The sequence below is a fragment of the Zea mays genome, chromosome 2 (assembly GCF_902167145.1).
Source record: "Zea mays cultivar B73 chromosome 2, Zm-B73-REFERENCE-NAM-5.0, whole genome shotgun sequence".
Taxonomy (NCBI): domain Eukaryota; kingdom Viridiplantae; phylum Streptophyta; class Magnoliopsida; order Poales; family Poaceae; genus Zea; species Zea mays.
The window spans coordinates 205,836,923-205,857,743 of record NC_050097.1 but is presented as its reverse complement, the minus strand read 5'-3'; positions in this window follow the sequence as shown (position 1 = coordinate 205,857,743).

The window sequence follows — 20,821 nt, the reverse complement described above, 5'->3', positions numbered from 1 at the left end:
TCCATTATATGCATTGTTGGCATCAACTGAAGGGGAACCGAAATGGGAGAGTATCTGTCAAGGACATTCCTTCCGAGGATTAAATGCAAAATCTATTGGATCTTCAGGTACTCCATTTGTTGAGCCACAAGAAACTGGTAGTGGTTCTGCTGGTTTGACAGGAAAACGGCCCAGGGGTCGTGATTACAGTAAATCAGAGAGAAAGAAAGGTGCATCTTCCTCATCTACAGAATACTTAAGCCGTTTGCAAGAAATGACAGAAAAACAAATCCAGAGGTCAATTGATAAGTGTGAAAGAAAGAAAAGTGCTCAGAAGAAGACAGGGAAATAGAGAAAAAGAGGTTGGAATTGGAAGCACAAAAGGTAATAATCCGTCAAAGGGAATTGAAACTTCAAGAACTAGAATCGGCCCAATCAAGATTTGTCGGCGTTTCGAGACTGGGGGTCCCTAAGCCGACGAGTGAATGTCGCTGCGTGCCCCAGCCCAGATGGGTCGAGCGCGTGGGCGAGCGCGAAGGGGGGAAGCGAGGTGGCCAGAGACGGGCGTGAGAGAGGTGGAAATCCCGCGGCCTTCGTGTTCGTCCCGCGCCCAGTCGGGTGCGCTTGCAGTAGGGGGTTACAAGCGTCCACGCGGGTGAGGGAAGCGAGCGGCCCCAAGAGAGCGCCTGTCCCGTCCTCGTCCCCGCGCGGCCAACCCTCTCTAAGAGGGCCCTGGTCCTTCCTTTTATAGGCGTAAGGAGTGGATCCAGGTGTACAATGGGGGTGTAGCAGAGTGCTACGTGTCTAGCGAGGGAGAGCTAGCGCCCTAAGTACATGCCGATGTGGCAGCCGGAGAGATCTTGGCACCTAGCTGGTGTGATGTCGTGGCCGTCGGAGGAGCGACGGAGCCTGGCGGAGGGACAGCTGTCGGAGCGGTTTAATCCTTGCTGACGACCTCCTGCTTCCGTAAGAGAGCTGAGAGCCGCCGTCGTCACAGAGCATGCGGGGCGCCATCATTGCCTATCTGGCGGAGCTAGCCAGATGGGACACCAGTCTTGTTCTCTGCGGCCCGAGTCAGCTCGGGGTAGGGTGATGATGGCGCTTCCTGTTGACGTGGCTGGCCTGCGCCCTAGGTTGGGCGTCGTGGAGGCTCCTCCGAAGCCGAGGTCGAGTCTGTCTTCCGTGGCCGAGTCCGAGCCTCTGGGTCGGGCGAGGCGGAGGTCGTTCGGCAGAGGCCAGGGCGGAGTCCGAGCCCTGGGGTCGGGCGAAGCGGAGTTCATCGTCTTCTGGGGCTGAGCCCGAGTCCGAGCCCTGGGGTCGGGCGGAGCGGAGTTCGCCGTCTTCTGAGCCCGAGTCCGAGCCCTGGGGTCGGGCGGAGCGGAGTTCGCCGTCTTCCGGGACTTAGCCCGAGTCCGAGCCCTAGGGTCGGGCGGAGCGGAGTTCGCCGTCTTCCGGGACTTAGCCCGTGTCCGAGCCCTGGGGTCGGGCGGAGCGGAGTTCGCCGTCTTCCGGGACTTAGCCCGAGTCCGAGCCCTGGGGTCGGGCGGAGCGGAGCTTCCTATGGTGCCTTTGGCGGGACCTGACTGCCTGTCAGTCTCACTCTGTCAAGTGGCGCTGCAGTCGGAGTGGCGCAGGCGGCGCTGTCCTTCTGTCAGGCCGGTCAGTGAAGCGGCGAAGTGACGGTGGTCACTTCGGCTCTGCCGGGGGGCGTGTGTCAGGATAAAGGTGTCAGGCCACCTTTGCGTTAAATGCTCCTGCGATTCAGTCGGTCGGTGCGGCGATTTAGTCAGGGTTGCTTCTTAGCGAAGGCAGGGCCTCGGGCGAGCCGGAGATGTGTCCGCCGTTGGAGTGGGGCCTCGGGCGAGACGGAGTTCCTCCGGGGTCGGCTACCCTTGTCCGAGGCTAGGCTCGGGCGAGGCATGATCGAGTCGCTCGAATGGACTGATCCCTGACTTAATCGCACCCATCAGGCCTTTGCAGCTTTATGCTGATGGGGGTTACCAGCTGAGAATTAGGCGTCTTGAGGGTACCCCTAATTATGGTCCCCGACAGTAGCCCCCGAGCCTCGAAGGGAGTGTTAGCACTCGCTTGGAGGCTTTCGTCGCACTTTTTTGCAAGGGGACCAGCCTTTCTCGGTTGCATTTTGTTCCGGGGGGTGCACGCGAGCGCACCCGCCGGGTGTAGCCCCCGAGGCCTCGGAGGAGTGGTTTCACTCCTTCGAGGTCTTAATGCCTCGCGTAATGCCCCGGCTGGTCTGGTTGTTCCCTCATGTGAACTGGCCGTAGCCCAGGTGCACGGTCGGGGCCCAAGTTCTCGGGCTGGTATGTTGACGCTGTCAACGGTTCGGCCGGAGCCAGGTTTGCGAGAGCAGCCCCCGAGCCTCCGCACAGGGCGAGAGGGCGATCAGGGACAGACTCGGCTTTTTACATACGCCCCTGCGTCGCCTTTCCGCAAGGAGGAGGGGGGAAAGCGCCATGTTGCCCTCGATGGGCGCCGAACATGGTGTCTCCGGTGAGCTGCAAGCGGGTAATCCGAGTGGACGTCCGTGCCCCGTTCGTTAGGGGTCGGCTAGGGGCCCAGAGGCACGCCCAAAAGTACCTGCGGGTGATCTGCCGGACCCGGTCCCCTGGCGACGGGGTCCGAGGGCTCGATGCCTCCCTCTGATGGGATTCCGTTACAAGATCGCTCCCACTGGTCTCGGAAATGTCCTAGGGTACCTCGGGAGCGCAGCCCGAGCCTTGGTTATGTATCGAACGTACCCCTGGTCATCCCTCGCTCGGCGTCTGAGGCGGCTGTGAACCCTTCGGGGGCCAGCCTTCGAACCCCTGATCAGTAATGGGCGCGGAGCCCGAGTAGCCTGAGGCGGCCGTGGAACCCTTCGGGGGGCCGGCCTTCGAACCTCTGACCAGTAGTGGGTGTAGGGCCCACGCGATCTGAGGCGGCTGTTGAACCCCTCGGGGGGCCAGCCTTCGAACCTCTGATCAGTAGGGAGGCTCGGAGCCCGGTTCCTTCACGGGGAAGGACCCTTTTTGGGGTATCCCCCTTTCCCGGTCCCTGTTGCAAGAGATAGAGAAAGAGGAAAAAATGAAAAGGATACAAAATCGAACGACGTGGCGTACCTTTTTTGGCGCGGTTATTACGGCGGAGGCGAAGCGTCGCCCGCTCTTCCTGCCAGAAACGCCGCCTGTCCTGCCGCGGAGTTAATGCGACGGGGCGAGTGGTTGGCGGGGCGGCCGTCGCGCGTGCGCGAGCCGTTCGAGGAACGGATCACGGGCGCGTTGTCTTCACGCCGTGAGAGGAGGTTCTCTTGCTGCCCCCGGATGGGACGTGAGCTTGGCTGACGACGTGACCGCTGCTCCCGCTCGCCTGCCATCGTCATTACTGCCGGCCCACTTTCGGTCGCATTGACCGCCGCGCCAGGCTGGCGCTACTGGGTCGTGCGCTGGGTCGCCTCAAGTCACGGTATTGGTTCCGCAATCCAGGAGACGCGACGGTGGCGCAAGTGGCGGTGCAGTTGCTTGCATGCGGCACCCGGCGCGCCGGTTGCATGACGCGTGGGCCTGGGCCTCCAAGCTGGGCGCGTTGGGAGTCGGAGAAGCGCGTCCACTTGGCGCGGTTGCATGCCGCCTGCATGGCTGCCCGCCTCTTTCGCCCGTTGGTCTGGGCAAAAGTGGAGGGTCACTTGTAACCGCCGGGCGGTCGTGTGCACCACGCGCGACGGTTTGGCTTCTTCTGCTCTGAACCGGCTTGCATGACATGCGGGACCCAGCCCCCGCGCCGCAGGGGAGGGCCTTGGAGCGTGTTGGAGAAGACTCAGCCCGTGACGGTTGGGGGTGCAAGTAGGGAGAGTTGCCTTTAAAAGGAGGGTGACCCCTTTCGGAAGGCGACCACGTCTTCTCGCTCCATTATGCATCGCGTCTCTCCACCTTCCAAGCCCCCGGATGGGGGGTACCCGCCGTCTTTTCGCCTCATCGTTGGAGGAACGCAACTCCGTGGGAGTTGGTACCTCTCAGCCATCGTTCGGCTTCAAGGATTTTCATCATGCAGCCCGGCTGCACCCCTCCACCGGTGGTCACCCAAGATGGTGACCTCCAGCTTGATGGTGGGGGAAAGCGAGCCGGGCTGCAGCCTCTACCCCTCCCTCAGCCTCAAGGATTTTCATCACCAGGGCTGGGGAGGGGAGAGTGCCGAGTTGGGGTCGGCCCCTGCGTGGGCGGCGGCCCGCTCCTTCCCTCAGTGATTGGGGGGGAAGGGCGGTTGTTGTCCGTGGCACTGGCAGCTGCAGCGTGCCTGGCTTTCGGACGCGAGTGGCTTCGGAGCCGCTCGCGGCGCCGGCGTCTGCCACGGCAGCTGGAAGAGGTTCCTCCGCCGACGAGATAGCCAGGGCCGCCCACGGACCGACCTCCAACTCTACGGCCTTCTGCCCGTCCTTGCCTCACAAGTTTGGGCATGGGCGGGGGCCTCCTAGCAGCAGCACCCGCCCTGAGGTCAGTGCTGCCGCTGTTCGGCCCCCCGGAGCAGAAGTCGTCGTCGTCGCCGCTGCTGGAGCAGGTGACGGCGCGACGTTCGTCGGTCTTCTGTTGCTCCGCAGGCCTTCCCCCATGGAGTGGGGTTGTTCGTACCTGCGGATGGGGAACCGGAGTTCCGTTTGTAATGGCACTTTGAATGCCAGTGTTTTTGTTCATTATGGCTGTCGAGGCCTGAACATGTATGTAATTTTGGCACGGAGTCGTGTTTTTTCCTCATTTTCGAGCACTAAGACTCGCCTGTTGATTATCTGAACCGCTTCACCAAGCATGAGTCACCCCGTGTCAAGGTGACGAGTGAGGTATCCGTATCCCGGAGGCGTAGGAGTCCCTCGGCTCGGTCGGCCTTGTTGTCTGAGGCTCCTCTAGCTTAGTTAAAGGGACCCCTTGGCCGCTCTTCGACGAGCCGAGGCCAGGGGTAGCGATATCAGCATGAACAGAGGCGGAGTTGGCTCGAAAATGAAAACCTGGTTGGTCGGAGCCTAGCCGGGTTGTCCGCTAGCGGGACCGACGCCGGAGTTGACCAGCCGAGGCCTCGGGTCGGGCTGGCGCCCTTGGAAGATGGTTGGCCGAGGCCCCAGAGGTGACCGGCCGAGCCGCCTACTCGGACCGGATTCCCGGAGAAGACCCTGGCAGCGATGGTCCGGGCGTGGCGATGACGTCGTCCTTCGGAGTGGAGGTCTTCGGACCGCGTCGCCATTCGAGGCTAGGTCGAACCTCGCCGAAGTTGTCGTCGATGCCGAGGGTGCTGCCGCCCCCTTCCAGCGTCAAGGCCCGAGCCTGCAGGATCAGATTATCTTGTAGCGTGTGCCTTCCGCGGCCGCCGAGGCCAGAACACACACCCTTGCTGCGTTGTAAAGCTGCGTCTCTTTTCCTCTTATTTCGAGTATCTGGACTTTTTTGTCGGTAACAGGGATGTTTGTGCGAGCGAGAGTTGCTTCTCGCGGAAGGTGATGAGTGAGGTATCCGTATCCCGGAGGCGTGGGAGTCCCTCGGCTCGGTCGGCCTTGCCGCTTACGCGTACTTTCACCCGTCCATGAGGCCCTGTCACCGACTCAGTCGAGAAGGCTCGAAGGATCGCTTCGGCAGAAGAGCTTCCGAACGTGAAGACTTGTTCGGTCCGCGGAATCACTTTATCCGAGCGCGAGTTACTTATCGCAGAAGGTGATGAGTGAGGTATCCGTATCCCGGAGGCGTAGGAGTCCCTCGGCTCGGTCAGCCTTGGCTGCTTACGTGTACTCCGTCGTTTTCAGGATCCACTTTTCGAAGTAGTCAGAAAGCACGAAAGATATTCTGGCAGAAGAAATCTTTTTTCGAGGAAAATTTCGACGCAGAGGGGGTTCCCCCCCTTTTAGCCCCCGAGGCAGGGTCGGGCTTTGCCGAGGCGAGGCCGACCCTTCCTTGATGACTAAACTTTGCGTGGGTGCGAGGTATATGAACAACTTTGAAAACATCTTAAGGGTAGAAGCGACGTAGCTGTTGGATGTTCCAAGCGTTGCCGTAGACCTCACCTTGACTGTTGGCCAGCTTGTACGTTTCGGGCTTCAGAACTTTGGCGATGACGAAGGGCCCCTCCCAGGGGGGCGTGAGCTTGTGCCTCCCTCGGGCGTCTTGCCGCAGCCGAAGCACTAGGTCGCCCACCTGGAGGTCTCGGGGCCGGACCCCTCCGGCGTGGTAGCGTCGCAGGGACTGCTGGTACCGCGCCGAGTGTAGTAAGGCCTTGTCCCGAGCTTCTTCCAGCTGGTCTAGCGAGTCTTCTCGGCTAACTTGGTTGCTTTGATCGCTGTAGGCCCTCGTCCTCGGGGAGCCGTATTCCAGGTCAGTGGGCAAGACGGCCTCGGCCCCGTAGACTAGGAAGAACGGCGTGAAACCCGTGGCTCGGCTCGGCGTTGTCCTCAGGCTCCAGACCACCAAGGGGAGTTCCTTCATCCATCGTTTGCCGAACTTGTTGAGGTCGTTGTAAATCCGAGGCTTGAGCCCTTGTAGAATCATGCCGTTGGCACGCTCTACTTGCCCATTCGACATGGGATGAGCCACGGCGGCCCAGTCCACCCGGATGTGGTGATCCTCGCAGAAGTCCAAGAATTTTCTGCCGGTGAACTGGGTACCGTTGTCGGTGATGATGGAGTTCGGGACCCCGAAGCGATGGATGATGTTGGTGAAGAACGTCACCGCCTGCTCGGACCTGATGCTGTTCAGAGGTCGGACCTCGACCCACTTGGAGAATTTGTCGATGGCGACCAGCAGGTGCGTGTAGCTCCCGGGCGCCTTCTGCAAGGGGCCGACGAGGTCCAGACCCCACACAACAAAGGGCCAGGTGATGGGTATCGTCTGCAGAGCCTGAGCGGGCAGGTGGGTCTGCTTCGCATAGAATTGGCACCCTTCGCAGGTGCGGACAATTCTAGTGGCGTCAGCCACCGCCGTTGGCCAGTAGAAGCCTTGCCGGAAAGCATTCCCGACAAGGGCTCGAGGCGCTGCGTGATGGCCGCAAGCCCCCGAGTGTATCTCTCGCAGGAGTTCCTGACCTTCGGCGATGGAGATGCATCGCTGGAGGATGCCCGAGGGGCTGCGGTGGTAGAGCTCCTTCTCATCGCCCAGCAAGACGAACGACTTGGCGCGTCGCGCTACCCGCCGAGCCTCGGCTCGGTCGAGGGGTAGCTCTCCTTGGCGGAGATATTGCAGGTACGGGGTCTGCCAATTTCGATCAGGCGTGGCCCCGCTCCGCTCCTCCTCGACGTGCAGTGCCTCGCCCTCGGAGGCCGAGGGTACCTCGGGCTGAACCGAGGGCGCCTCGGGCCGAGCTGAGGGCGCCTCGGGCCGAGCTGAGGGTGCCTCGGGCTGTGCCGAGGGTACCTCGGGCTCGGGCGAGTCGTCGATCTTGACGGAGGGTTGATGCAGATCCCGGGAGAAGACGTTTGGGGGAACCGTTGTTCGCCCCGAGGCTATTTTTGCCAGCTCGTCCGTAGTCTCGTTGTAGCGCCGAGCGATGTGGTTAAGCTCGAGCCCGTGGAACTTGTCTTCCAGGCGCCGAACCTCATCGCAGTAGGCCTCCATCTTTGGGTCGCGGCAGTGGGAGTTCTTCATGACTTGGTCGATGACGAGCTGCGAGTCACCGCGGACGTCGAGGCGCCTGACCCCTAGCTCGATGGCGATCCGCAACCCGTTGACCAGAGCCTCGTACTCAGCCACATTGTTGGACGCCGGGAAATGGAGGCGTAGCACATAGCGTAGGTGTTTCCCGAGGGGCGAGATGAAGAGTAGGCCCGCGCCGGCTCCCGTCTTCATCAGCGACCCGTCGAAAAACATGGTCCAGAGCTCCGGTTGGATCGGAGCCGTCGGTAGCTGGGTGTCGACCCATTCGGCTACGAAGTCCGCCAATACCTGGGACTTGATGGCCTTCCGAGGGGTGAACGAGATTGTCTCGCCCATGATTTCCATCGCCCACTTTGCAATCCTGCCCGAGGCCTCTCGGCACTGGATGATCTCCCCCAGGGGGAAGGATGACACCACAGTTACCGGATGCGACTCGAAGTAGTGTCGCAACTTCCGCCTCGTCAGGATCACTGCATACAGCAGCTTCTGGACTTGTGGGTAGCGGATCTTGGTCTCGGAGAGTACCTCGCTGACGAAGTAAACTGGCCTCTGAACGGGCAATGCATGCCCCTCTTCTTGCCTCTCGACCACAATCGCGGCGCTAACCACCTGAGTGGTCGCGGTGACGTAGACCAAGAGGGCTTCTCCATCAGCTGGAGGCACCAAGATAGGTGCCTTTGTGAGGAGCGCCTTCAGGTTCCCGAGAGCTTCCTCGGTCTCAGGGGTCCAAGCGAAGCACTCGGTCTTCCTTAAGAGGCGGTACAGAGGCAGACCTCTTTCGCCGAGGCGTGAGATGAAGCGGCTCAGGGCCGCGAGACATCCCATGACCCTCTGTACACCTTTTAAGTCCTTGATGGGCCCCATGCTGGTGATGGCTGCGATCTTCTCCGGGTTGGCTTCGATGCCCCGCTCGGAGACGATGAACCCCAAGAGCATGCCCCGGGGCACCGCGAAGACACACTTCTCGGGATTGAGCTTGACGCCTTTCGCTTTGAGGCATCGGAATGTCACTTCAAGGTCAGAGAGGAGGTCGGAAGCTTTCCTTGTCTTGACTACAATGTCATCGACGTAGGCCTCGACCGTGCGACCGATGTGTTCGCCGAACACATGGTTCATGCACCGCTGGTACGTCGCGCCCACATTCCTCAAACCGAACGGCATGGTGACATAGCAGTACATGCCAAAGGGCGTGATGAAAGAAGTCGCGAGCTGGTCGGACTCTTTCATCCTGATTTGGTGATACCCTGAGTAGGCATCGAGGAAAGACAGGGTTTCGCACCCAGCAGTGGAATCCACGATTTGATCGATGCGAGGCAGAGGGTAGGGAACCTTCAGACATGCTTTGTTGAGACCAGTGTAGTCTACACACATCCGCCATTTCCCCCCTTTCTTTCTCACAAGCACAGGGTTGGCAAGCCATTCGGGATGGAATACCTCTTTGATGAACCCTGCTGCCATTAGCTTGTGGATCTCCTCGCCTATCGCTCTGCGCTTCTCCTCGTCGAATCGGCGCAAAGGCTGCTTGACGGGTCGGGCTCCGGCCCGAATATCCAGCGAGTGCTCGGCGACATCCCTCGGTATGCCGGGCATGCCCGAGGGACTCCACGCAAAGACGTCGGCGTTTGCGCGGAGAAAGTCGACGAGCACTGCTTCCTATTTGGGGTCGAGCCCGGAACCGATCCGAATCTGCTTGGAGGTGTCGCCACTGGGGTCGAGAGGGACGGCCTTGACCGTCTCCACTGGCTCGAAGTTGCCGGCATGGCGCTTCACGTCGGGCACCTCTTTGGAGAGGTTTTCCAGGTCGGCGATGAGGGCCTCGGACTCGACGAGGGCCTCGGCGTACTCCACGCACTCCACGTCGCATTCGAACGCGTGTTTGTACGTGGGGCCGACGGTGATGACCCCGTTGGGGCCCAGCATCTTGAGCTTCAGGTAGGTGTAGTTGGGGACGGCCATAAACTTCGCGTAGCATGGCCTCCCCAGTACCGCGTGGTAGGTTCCTCGGAACCCGACCACCTCGAACGTCAGAGTCTCCCTTCGGAAGTTGGAGGGTGTTCCGAAGCAGACGGGAAGGTCGAGTCGTCCGAGGGGCTGGACGCGCTTCCCGGGAATGATCCCGTGGAAGGGCGCAACGCCTGCTCAGACGGAGGACAGATCGACGCGCAGGAGCCTGAGGGTCTCGGCGTAGATGATGTTGAGGCAGCTGCCCCCGTCCATCAGGACCTTGGTGAGTCTGACGTCGCCGACGATGGGGTCGACGACGAGCGGGTATTTCCCCGGGCTCGGCACGTGGTCGGGGTGGTCAGCTTGGTCGAAGGTGATGGGCTTGTCGGACCAGTCTAGGTAGACTGGCGCCGCCACCTTCACCGAGCAGACCTCCCGGCGCTCTTGCTTGCGATGCCGAGCCGAGGCGTTCGCCGCATGCCCACCGTAGATCATGAAGCAGTCGCGGACCTCGGGGAACTCTCCTGCTTGGTGATCTTCCTTCTTGTCGTCGTCGCGGGCCCTGCCACCCTCCGCGGGTGGCTCGGCCCTGTGGAAGTGGCGCCGAAGCATGACGCACTCCTCAAGGGTGTGCTTGACGGGCCCCTGATGATAGGGGCACGGCTCCTTGAGCATCTTGTCGAAGAGGTTGGCACCTCCGGGGGGCTTCCGAGGGTTCTTGTACTCGGCGGCGGCGACAAGGTCCGCGTCGGCGGCGTCGCGTTTCGCTTGCGACTTCTTCTTGCCTTTCTTCTTGGCGCCGCACGGAGTAGACGCCTTGGGAGCATCTTCCGATGGGCGGCCCTGGGGCTGCTTGTCCTTTCGGAAGATAGCCTCGACCGCCTCCTGGCCAGAGGCGAACTTGGTGGCGATGTCCATCAGCTCGCTCGCCCTGGTGGGGGTCTTGCGACCCAACTTACTCACCAGGTCACGACAGGTGGTGCCGGCAAGGAACGCGCCGATGACATCCGAGTCGGTGATGTTGGGCAGCTCGGTGCGCTGCTTCGAGAATCGCCGGATGTAGTCCCGGAGAGACTCTCCCGGCTGCTGCCGGCAGCTTCGGAGGTCCCAGGAATTCCCGGGGCGCACGTACGTGCCCTGGAAATTGCCGGCGAAGGCTTGGACCAAGTCATCCCAGTTGGAGATCTGCCCCGGAGGCAGGTGCTCCAACCAGGCGCGAGCGGTGTCGGAGAGGAACAGGGGGAGGTTGCGGATGATGAGGTTGTCGTCGTCCGTTCCACCCAGTTGGCAGGCCAGGCGGTAGTCCGCGAGCTACAGTTCCGGTCTCGTTTCCCTCGAGTACTTTGTGATAGTAGTCGAGGGCCGGAACCGGGTCGGGAATGGTGCCCGTCGGATGGCCCGACTGAAGGCCTGCGGACCGGGTGGTTCGGGCGAGGGACTCCCATCCTCCCCGCTGTCGTAGCGTCCCCCACGCCTGGGGTGGTAACCTCGACGCACCCTCTCATCGAGGTGGGCCCGACGGTCACGATGATGGTGCTCGTTGCCGAGGTGGCCCGGGGCCGCAGGCGCGGTGTTGCGCGTGCGCCCGGTGTAGACCGAGGCTTCCCGCATGAATCGGGAAGTCGCGGCATGAGGTTCCGAGGGGTATCCTTGCCTTCGGGAGGCAGAGCTCTCGGCCCGTCGGACCGCAGCGCCTTCCAGGAGATTCTTGAGCTCTCCCTGGATTCGCCGACCCTCGGTGGTTGATGGCTCCGGCATCGCGCGGAGAAGCATCGCTGCTGCAGCCAGGTTCTGACCGACCCCACTGGATGCGGGTGGTGGCCTAAGCCTGACACCATCGGCGACGCGGTGCTGGAGACCCTGGGGCAGGTGACGTATTTCTCCGGCCGGGGGTTGGCCCACCCATACCTGCCCGACGTCCTGGCGGATCGGCTCAAGCGCTCCTGCTCCCTCGTCGAGCCTGGCCTGCGCCCCGCGGACCTGCTCGAGCTGTGGGTCGTGACCCCCCGCCGGAACAGGGACCACAGCTAGCTCCCGCGGGATGTCAGCGCGAGGCACCGGCCTAGGGAGATCACCGTCCTCCGGCATGCCGAGATGATTGCCTTCGGAGGGATCCCCTAGCTCGACGTGGAAACATTCGCGGCTTGGGCCGCAGTCCTCGTCGTCGAGGCTGCGACTACCGTCGGAACAATCGGAGAGGCAGTAGTCACATACGGTCATGAAGTCCCGCATGGCACTGGGGTCGCCAAATCCAGAGAAATCCCAACAGATGTTGGGGTCGTCATCTTCCTCGGACCCAGAGGGCCCGTAGGTCGAGACGTCCGTCAGCCGGTCCCAAGGCGACCGCATGCGAAACCCCAGAGGGGTTGCACTCGCCTCTACGAGAGCGCCCGCCAAAGCAAGGTCGCTAGACGGGTTGAGGCTGAGTCGAAATGACGTAGGATGGGAATCGGTGGGTACCTTTCGGTCGGCGAGCAGCGACATAGTCACGTCGGGGACTGATTGCACCGCCGTCTCAGGTACGAGGGCGACGTCCTGCAAGCTCTCCGTGAGCGCACTGGCGTCGTCCACTTGCTTGGGATTGGCGTGTCGCGGGGAGTTGGCGCTCGCCTTCGTCTCAAACGCGAGGTCGACGCCCGGCGCGCCCCCCGTTGGAGCGCTGGGGACGTCGACTCGCTCGACAGCCGACGAGGCGCAGCCTCCTGCTTGGCCTTGGTCGCCCTGCCTCCACCTCCGATGGCGGGGGAGAGGACGGGGCGAGCTCGAATGTTTCTCTTCCACCACGCGGGGAAGACGTCGTTGATCCCGCCGCCGGCGGGCGGGCTGTCAGCCGCCATTGTCGTTGTCACGCGGCGGTGGAAGGAGTATCATGTCGTAGCTGCCGTCGAAGGACATGAACTCAAGACTCCCGAAACGGAGCACCGTCCCGGGCCGGAGAGGTTGCTGGAGACTGCCCATCTGGAGCTTGACGGGAAGCTGTTCGTCAACACGCAGCAGGCCCCTACCTGGCGCGCCAACTGTCGGCGTTTCGAGACCGAGGGGTCCCTAAGCCGACGAGTGAATGTCGCTGCGTGCCCCAGCCCAGATGGGTCGAGCGCGTGGGCGAGCGCGAAGGGGGGAAGCGAGGTGGCCGGAGACGGGCGTGAGAGAGGTGGAAATCCCGTGGCCTTCGTGTTCGTCCCGCGCCCAGGTCGGGTGCGCTTGCAGTAGGGGGTTACAAGCGTCCACGCGGGTGAGGGAAGCGAGCAGCCCCAAGAGAGCGCCTGTCCCGTCCTCGTCCTCGCGCGGCCAACCCTCTCTAAGAGGGCCCTGGTCCTTCCTTTTATAGGCGTAAGGAGTGGATCCAGGTGTACAATGGGGGTGTAGCAGAGTGCTACGTGTCTAGCGGAGGAGAGCTAGCGCCCTAAGTACATGCCGATGTGGCAGCCGGAGAGATCTTGGCACCCAGCTGGTGTGATGTCGTGGCCGTCGGAGGAGCGACGGAGCCTGGCGGAGGGACAGCTGTCGGAGCGGTTGAGTCCTTGCTGACGTCCTCCTGCTTCCATAAGAGAGCTGAGAGCCGCCGTCGTCACAGAGCATGCGGGGCGCCATCATTGCCTATCTGGCGGAGCTAGCCAGATGGGACACCAGTCTTGTTCTCTGCGGCCCGAGTCAGCTCGGGGTAGGGTGATGATGGCGCTTCCTGTTGACGTGGCTGGCCTGCGCCCTAGGTTGGGCGTCGTGGAGGCTCCTCCGAAGCCGAGGTCAAGTCTGTCTTCCGTGGCCGAGGCCGAGTCCGAGCCTCTGGGTCGGGCGAGGCGGAGGTCGTTCGACAGAGGCCAGGGCGGAGTCCGAGCCCTGGGGTCGGGCGAAGCGGAGTTCGTCGTCTTCTGGGGCTGAGCCCGAGTCCGAGCCCTGGGGTCGGGCGGAGCGGAGTTCGCCGTCTTCTGAGCCCGAGTCCGAGCCCTGGGGTCGGGCGGAGCGGAGCTTCCTATGGTGCCTTTGGCGGGACCTGACTGCCTGTCAGACTCACTCTGTCAAGTGGCGCTGCAGTCGGAGTGGCGCAGGCGGCGCTGTCCTTCTGTCAGGCCGGTCAGTGAAGCGGCAAAGTGACGGCGGTCACTTCGGCTCTGCCGGGGGGCATGTGTCAGGATAAAGGTGTCAGGCCACCTTTGCGTTAAATGCTCCTGCGATTCGGTCGGTCGGTGCGGCGATTTAGTCAGGGTTGCTTCTTAGCGAAGGCAGGGCCTCGGGCGAGCCGGAGATGTGTCCGCCGTTGGAGGGGGGCCTCGGGCGAGACGGAGTTCCTCCGGGGTCGGCTACCCTTGTCCGAGGCTAGGCTCGGGCGAGGCATGATCGAGTCGCTCGAACGGACTGATCCCTGACTTAATCGCACCCATCAGGCCTTTGCAGCTTTATGCTGATGGGGGTTACCAGCTGAGAATTAGGCGTCTTGAGGGTACCCCTAATTATGGTCCCCGACAAGATTACATATGATGTGTTCAACAAATGAAGGAGATGTTGATCCAGAAGTATGGATTATGATGAAGGAACAAAAAAAGCGGCTGCAGCAGTTTATTTTTAGTTTTGAGTAACTTATAACGTGCTGTCACATGCCGTCGACCTGGTGCAAGCCGCGGACCTGGTGCACAAAAGCACTTCACAATTTTTATCTAAGTTCATTATGTTACATGTTTGTTGAGAACATTGTACTTAAGTTGGAACCATAAGTCGTGAAGGACATAATTGTTGTCTGTTATGTCGTTTCGTGTTGTAATAGAAAATAAATCTGTCGGCCCGTCCAAACATGTTACAAGATTATTTGATGCATTTGTATGTCATGGATTACTTTGAACAATTTATGATGTTTGTACTCAATGCGAATGTTATGGTGAATTGGTACACAATCTTATGTATGTACTGCATTAGAATGATATGGTGGACATGGTTGAAAATATTTATGTATGTACATCATAATGATGTAGGGAGGCCAAACATGATTCATATAATTGAGGTTATGAATGTGAAGACCCATAAGTACGACATGAGAGTCCAAATTACATTTACTTATTTCAAGTTGGAACTAAGTAGCAATGAAACGACAAGTTTAAATGCTTCCACGTCGAGCCCACAAATGCTCGACAAGATCATTTTGGAGTGAGCACGATCTATCTTGGCGACAAAGATCAAAGTGGTTAATGACCCATTAGGCCCTTCCTTCTCCAATTAATTGAGATGCTTCAATGCCTGAAGTGTTATCTCCGAAATCAATATTAGCAGCAAAAGGCCCTTCGTCTTCCACAATCATATTGTGCATGATGATGCAAGTTGTGATAATCTCAGTTAAACGATTACGATCCCAACCATATGCTGGACCACGCAGCACCGCCCACCGGGCTTGAAGAACTCCAAATGCACGCTCAATATCCTTTCGGCAACTTTCTTGCATCTGTGTGAAATAAACTTTCTTTTCCTCATATGGGTGTCTGATAGCTTTGACGAAAGTAGGCCAGTTGGGGTAAATACCATCAGCTAAGTAATATCCGAAGTTGTAAGCATGACCATTTACTGTGTAATTGACTGGTGGCATTCGTCCGGTTGTCAAGGGGTCAAATAATGGTGATCGGTGCAGCACGTTTACGTCATTGTTTGTCCCTGGCATGCCAAAAAAATGCATGCCAAATCCAATCATATGTTGCTACCGCTTCAAGTATCATGGACGCTCTACCATTTCTGCCACAAAACTGACCACACCAGGACGTAGGACAGTTCCGCCACTCCCAATGCATGCAATCTATGGAACCCAACATTCCAGGAAAACCCCTTGACTCGCTACTGTGCATGATGCGGGTTATGTCAGCTTCATTAGGAGTCCGTAGATATCAGGCACTAAAATATGCTATGATTGCGCGACAAAAATGATGAAGGCAATCCCTAGCTGTAGACTCCCCTATTTGAATGTACTCGTCTACCGCATCAGAAGGTAACCCATATGCAAGTACCCGCATTGCCGCACATACTTTTTGTAGGGGACCGAGTCCTGGCATGCCTGTTGCGTCAACCCTTTGTGTAAAGTAAGTATCCTGCTGTTGAAGTCCTTGTAAAATGCGAAGAAACAGAGGCCTACTCATGCGAAACCTAAAGAAATGAACATAGGATCGTGGTGAATACTATGGAAATATCATAACCTATTATAATAACATGATGTGCGTACCTTCTACGAAACACGTGCGGTGGATACACCGGGTTCGGCGCGAAGTAGTGATGGTGGATAAGGTTTTCTCCAGCAAAATGATCCCTGCGAATGACGCGGCGAGGTAAACCGGAGCGTCGTCGGTGATGGCGTCTAGCCTCAATGTTCAGGGTCAGAAGGTTGACAAGCAGAAGTGTTTCGTCGTCACTATCACTCGAATCAGAATCATGTTCCTATGCCTGTGAGACATTTCGAGCAACGACTAACTTGTGGAAGTACTCTTGTATGTGGGTACATATGTGAAAAGAAACAATGCATATATATAGACGAGAGCAATGTGGCTTCAGGGAGAAGCAAGTGGCTTACGTTGAAAGCCAACCATGACTTTCAACGTAAGCCAACCATGGCTTTCGTTCGAAGACAACCGTGACTTCCTGTGTACGACTGAACGAGTATGATTGCACCATAAGCATGTTACATATATTGCGTACAAATATTTGTAAAAGTTATGACGGACCACAATTGAGAAGTAAACTATCCAATTACGAAATTAATTTTTAACTTAAATGTTGTATTACATATTTTCCGTATTTCAAAACAAACAAATAAATATTTTATTTATTTATTTAAAACGAGCGCAAAATGCCGGACGTGTGAAAATAAATAAAATTAATACAAAATGAAGTTGGTTATGTTAGTTATATGAAAATGTATATGTAATGAGTAGAGGGATAAATAGGGGAAAATTTAGGGGGAACGGTTGCGGGACGAGTGAATATAGGGGGGGAATCTTGCTGACGTGACTGTATAGTAACATTTAGGAGGAAAATTTAGGAGAAACGGTTGTGGATAGCCTAAGGATAGAGACGTGCTAGCGATAAAAGCGGATCAGATTGGGTAAAGCCTCGTATATATTCTGTATCATAATTTGCTTTTCTTTATAGAGAAAATAGTTCGAGGAGGATCCATACAAACAACTTCACCCTAGGGCTAGGGGGTTGATAAGGATTATAGAGCATATATTGAAGCTCAGGTTCCCATTCGTGTCGATGAGAGGGCTCACCCTCGAATCGTTCTGACTTGAAAGGTTGATGGCGTGCGTGCATGGAGCGATGGAGGGTGGCAAGTTCCTCTCTTGCAGCGTTGGTTTTTCAGAAGCGAGCACCTGACTGACGGACACTGAAGGTGGTGGTCGATCCCTGAAGCGAGCACCTGACTGACGGACACTGTCAAAACCTGCCCAAAAGGAGGAGCGGCGACGGGAGTCCACAGTAGCGATAGCCCCCTTGGGAAATCTTGGTTGCAAACGTGGCATAAATAAGCTGGGAACTTACTTAGGACCGTATTAACCAACTCTTTACGGTCAGCGGGATTCAGAAGCATTGCACTCCACTCCACCCGGACGACAGGTATTTGTCAGTCTTGGAAATCAGAGGGGAGAATGAGTTGATTTTTCAGTTTCGTGGGGAGAGAGGGAGTCCCAGATATGTTAAAGTCTTTCCTCTTTTAAACCTCGCCATTAACGTTAAGCCTATGCCATCCTAAGGTGCTAAGGATCTTATCAACGTCCATGCATACGAAATTATAGATTGAATTGACGAATTGGCAACCTTCGGTGCTATCATAGTATCCGCTAAGTTTGCGGACTCGAACAGTTTACATACGCCACAGGGTAAACCACCGCCTCTCATGCCTCTCCCAGCTTGCACCGTGAAGCTGGCAGCCTGGGTAGGATCGACGTGAATAGGGACTAGGATTTAAGAGCAACTCCAATAGTTATCTAAAATACTTCCTAAATCAATGATTTAGGTAGTTAACATAAAAACTCATCTTCAACAGTTCTCTAAATTAACTTCCTAAATTTAGCAGCTTCTCATCTAACTCCATTTTCTCTCTACATTTGGCAACCAATTAGCAACTTCATGAACAAAAGTGTTGATTGCATCATGTAGGTAATGAAGGTGATTGTTGATATTTGCAACCTATTTGTTTTTATGTGCATAGATACAAAACAAAACTATAATCAATATTTAGAGAACTATTGAAGAACTCATGTTTTTTACTCCTAAAGTTATTTAACAACTTATTAAATCGGTGTTTTAGAGAGCTAAACTTTACATAACTATTAAAGATGCTCTAGAACAGGAATGCATCGGTGACAATAAGTGTGTCATTAGCATATGTATGACATGCCTGGTCAAGCCATCATTGAGGGTGTGTTTAACAGCACCATTTCTTTTGATCAGAATGACGTCTGCCACAATATATGAGGAATATCTTATAATTTTATTAGTGCATCATTTTCCAAATCATGACAAAAGATCTATTGGATACTAGATCAAGGATTGTTTGTGTACTCAAGTCGGCGCTACGGGGCCGATAACAAGAAAATCATCGAAAACCTTATCTATACACTACCGGAATTTGGCTCTTTGCCGAGTGTCATATTCTTTGCCGAGTGTTTTATTTCGGGCACTCGGCAAAGAAGCTCTTTGCCGAGTGCCACGCAAAAACCCTCGGTAAAAGAAAACACTCGGCGAAGAGGCCCTTTGCCGAGTGTTTTATTTTTGACACTCGGCAAAGAGTTTCTTTGCTGATTGTCTTTTTTTGACACTCGGCAAGGGGCTCTTTGCCGAGTGTCACAAATACAACACTCGGCAAAGAGCCCTTTGCCGAGTGTTTTTTCTCCAACACTAGGCAAAGACAATTTAAAAATCACATTTTAAAGTAGTAAATTAATTCAAATGAAAAAGTTTTCAACTACAAATTTGTATAACTCATCATGATGTACAATTTATATATTGATCATTTCTTCATATGACAAAATAAAAATAAATTTGTTCATAAAACCTATATCTCTCTCGTAGTTTATGAAACTACTAGAGAGACATAGAATTTGTGCATATTGTTAAAATCATCATGTGAGATAAACAAATGACCAAACAACCAAAATAAACTTTGTAGATCTTGAGAAGTTATAGAAGTTTATAGTTGACAACTTTTTCATTTGAAGTCATATTGTCAACGAAAACTAGGTCTAAATTTTAAAAATTTAAAATTTGAATTTTGAAAACGACTTCGAAAGAAAAAACCACCAACATGAAAGTTGTAGGTATTGAAGAGTTATGAAACTTTGTAGTTCACAATGTTTTGGTTTGAAATCATCTTGTTATGCAAAACTATGTTTGAATTTTGAAATTTGAATTTTTCAAACTGTCTCGGATGGAAAAACCACCAAAATAAAAGTTGTAGGTCTTGAAATGTAATGAAACTTTGTATTTTACAATTTTTTTTGATTTGAAACCATCTTATCATTGAAAAATTCGTGTGAAGTTTTCAAATTTAAAATTCAAATTTTGTAAACGGTCTCGGATGTAGAAACTATTAAAATAAAACTTGTAGATCTCAAAAAGTTATGCAACTTTATAGTTAGTCACATTTTCAAATGAACTCATTTAGTGCCTTAAATAATCAAATTACTCTCGATTTGTTATAGTACATGTGGAATGAAAACGTAATATAGACATAATTGGTGTAGTAGTGTAGTGGTATAGGAGGGAATGCACGAGAGAGAGGTTGCGAGTTTCGAATCTCACCATTTACAAAACATATAAGTTTGATTCAAAATAATAGTGAAAAATGATAAGGCAACGGGTAAGGTAATAGGTAGGGTTGGAGAGTTGTTCCTAGAATTTTAAAAAATGTTTTGCTGTTTTTTTTAAATTTTTTTGATTCTTAATTTGCTTTTTTTGACACCCGGCAAAGTCTTTGCCGAGTGTCCGAAAAAAAGTACTCGGCAAAGAACCCTTTGCCGATGAAATATTTGCTGAGTGTTGCACTCGGCAAAGTTTTTGCCGAGTGTAAAATAGCCTTTGCCGAGTGTCTTAGACACTCGGCAAAGAACGCGATTCCGGTAGTGATAGTAACTATGTTGAAATGTGTCTCTAATTCTCCGGCACTATTGGCTCTCGAAATGAGCTATCCTCTGGCATGCGGATTTGCAGGGATGGGTTGTGAAGGGATATTAACTTTTGGTACGGGTGGCCAAGGAGTTTTTTTTACCAGGCACGTGGTGGCGATCTAATCTCCGGATAGAAGCTAACTGGTGTGAACGTGAGCTGTTTATGTCTGAAAAGACATGTCCTGTTGAGTAAAATGTTTTCAGGCATTTGCAGGGCCTTTTGAATTTGTGGTTTTTAGTCTTTAATCAGTTTGTCGAGGGTGTTGATCACAAATGATTCAGTTTCCGTGTAATTAGATGACTGTGTCTGTGTAGGTGTGCTCGCATGAGCCTGACCCAGCAGATACGGGGGCGTTTGGTTACTTGTATGGGTGAGCCTGGCTCGTATCTAGTGAGCCTGGCTCAGACTGGACTGGCTGAGTGCATGCAGTATAGCGTGTTTGGTTGTGTGTATGTGGCCAGTCTGGTTCACAAGAGATGTTGTTTGGTTGCTTGCATGAGTACATGGTGCATGAGTTAAAAAAATTTAAAAAATCTATTAATAGACACTAATCTATACTACCTATTAAGGCTCTAAGGGGTAGGCTGCCTCCCCTGTTCTGCCTTCAGCCAATCTACACCGTCCATCTATATGCGTCAAATCATCACCGTTCGTCCGTCGCCTCTGCTTGCGGGCCGTGCGCGTCGCGACCACTTCCACCACCTCCTCCACTCCCCTCCCGCTCCAACTCCTTCCCTAACGTAGGCGTCTCTGCGCTCGGCGCCCTCACCGCCTCTCCCTCCGCCTCTGCTCCACCTCCCCAGCCGCCCACAACCACGCGTCCTCGCCTCCCCGACCAGCCTCCACCGTGACATGGTTGCCGCCTCCTCTCACCTCCTCATCTCCCACTCCTCCTAGCGCAACCGACGGTGACAGGGATGAGGTTGGGTGCGGTGTGGTGCCGCTCGATGCGCTCTGCTCCTCGCCCACGCTCGCGCAACGCAGGACCTTCCCCAACCGCGACGACAGATCCTCATCCACACACCCGCGGGCGCCTCCACCTCCCTGGGTTCCCCTCTGCTCCTCGTGCCCCGCAGTAGAGCAGCCACATAATTAGGGTTCTTCAGTCTGATTGACAAAATTTCCACCTAGGGCTTTTCTCAATC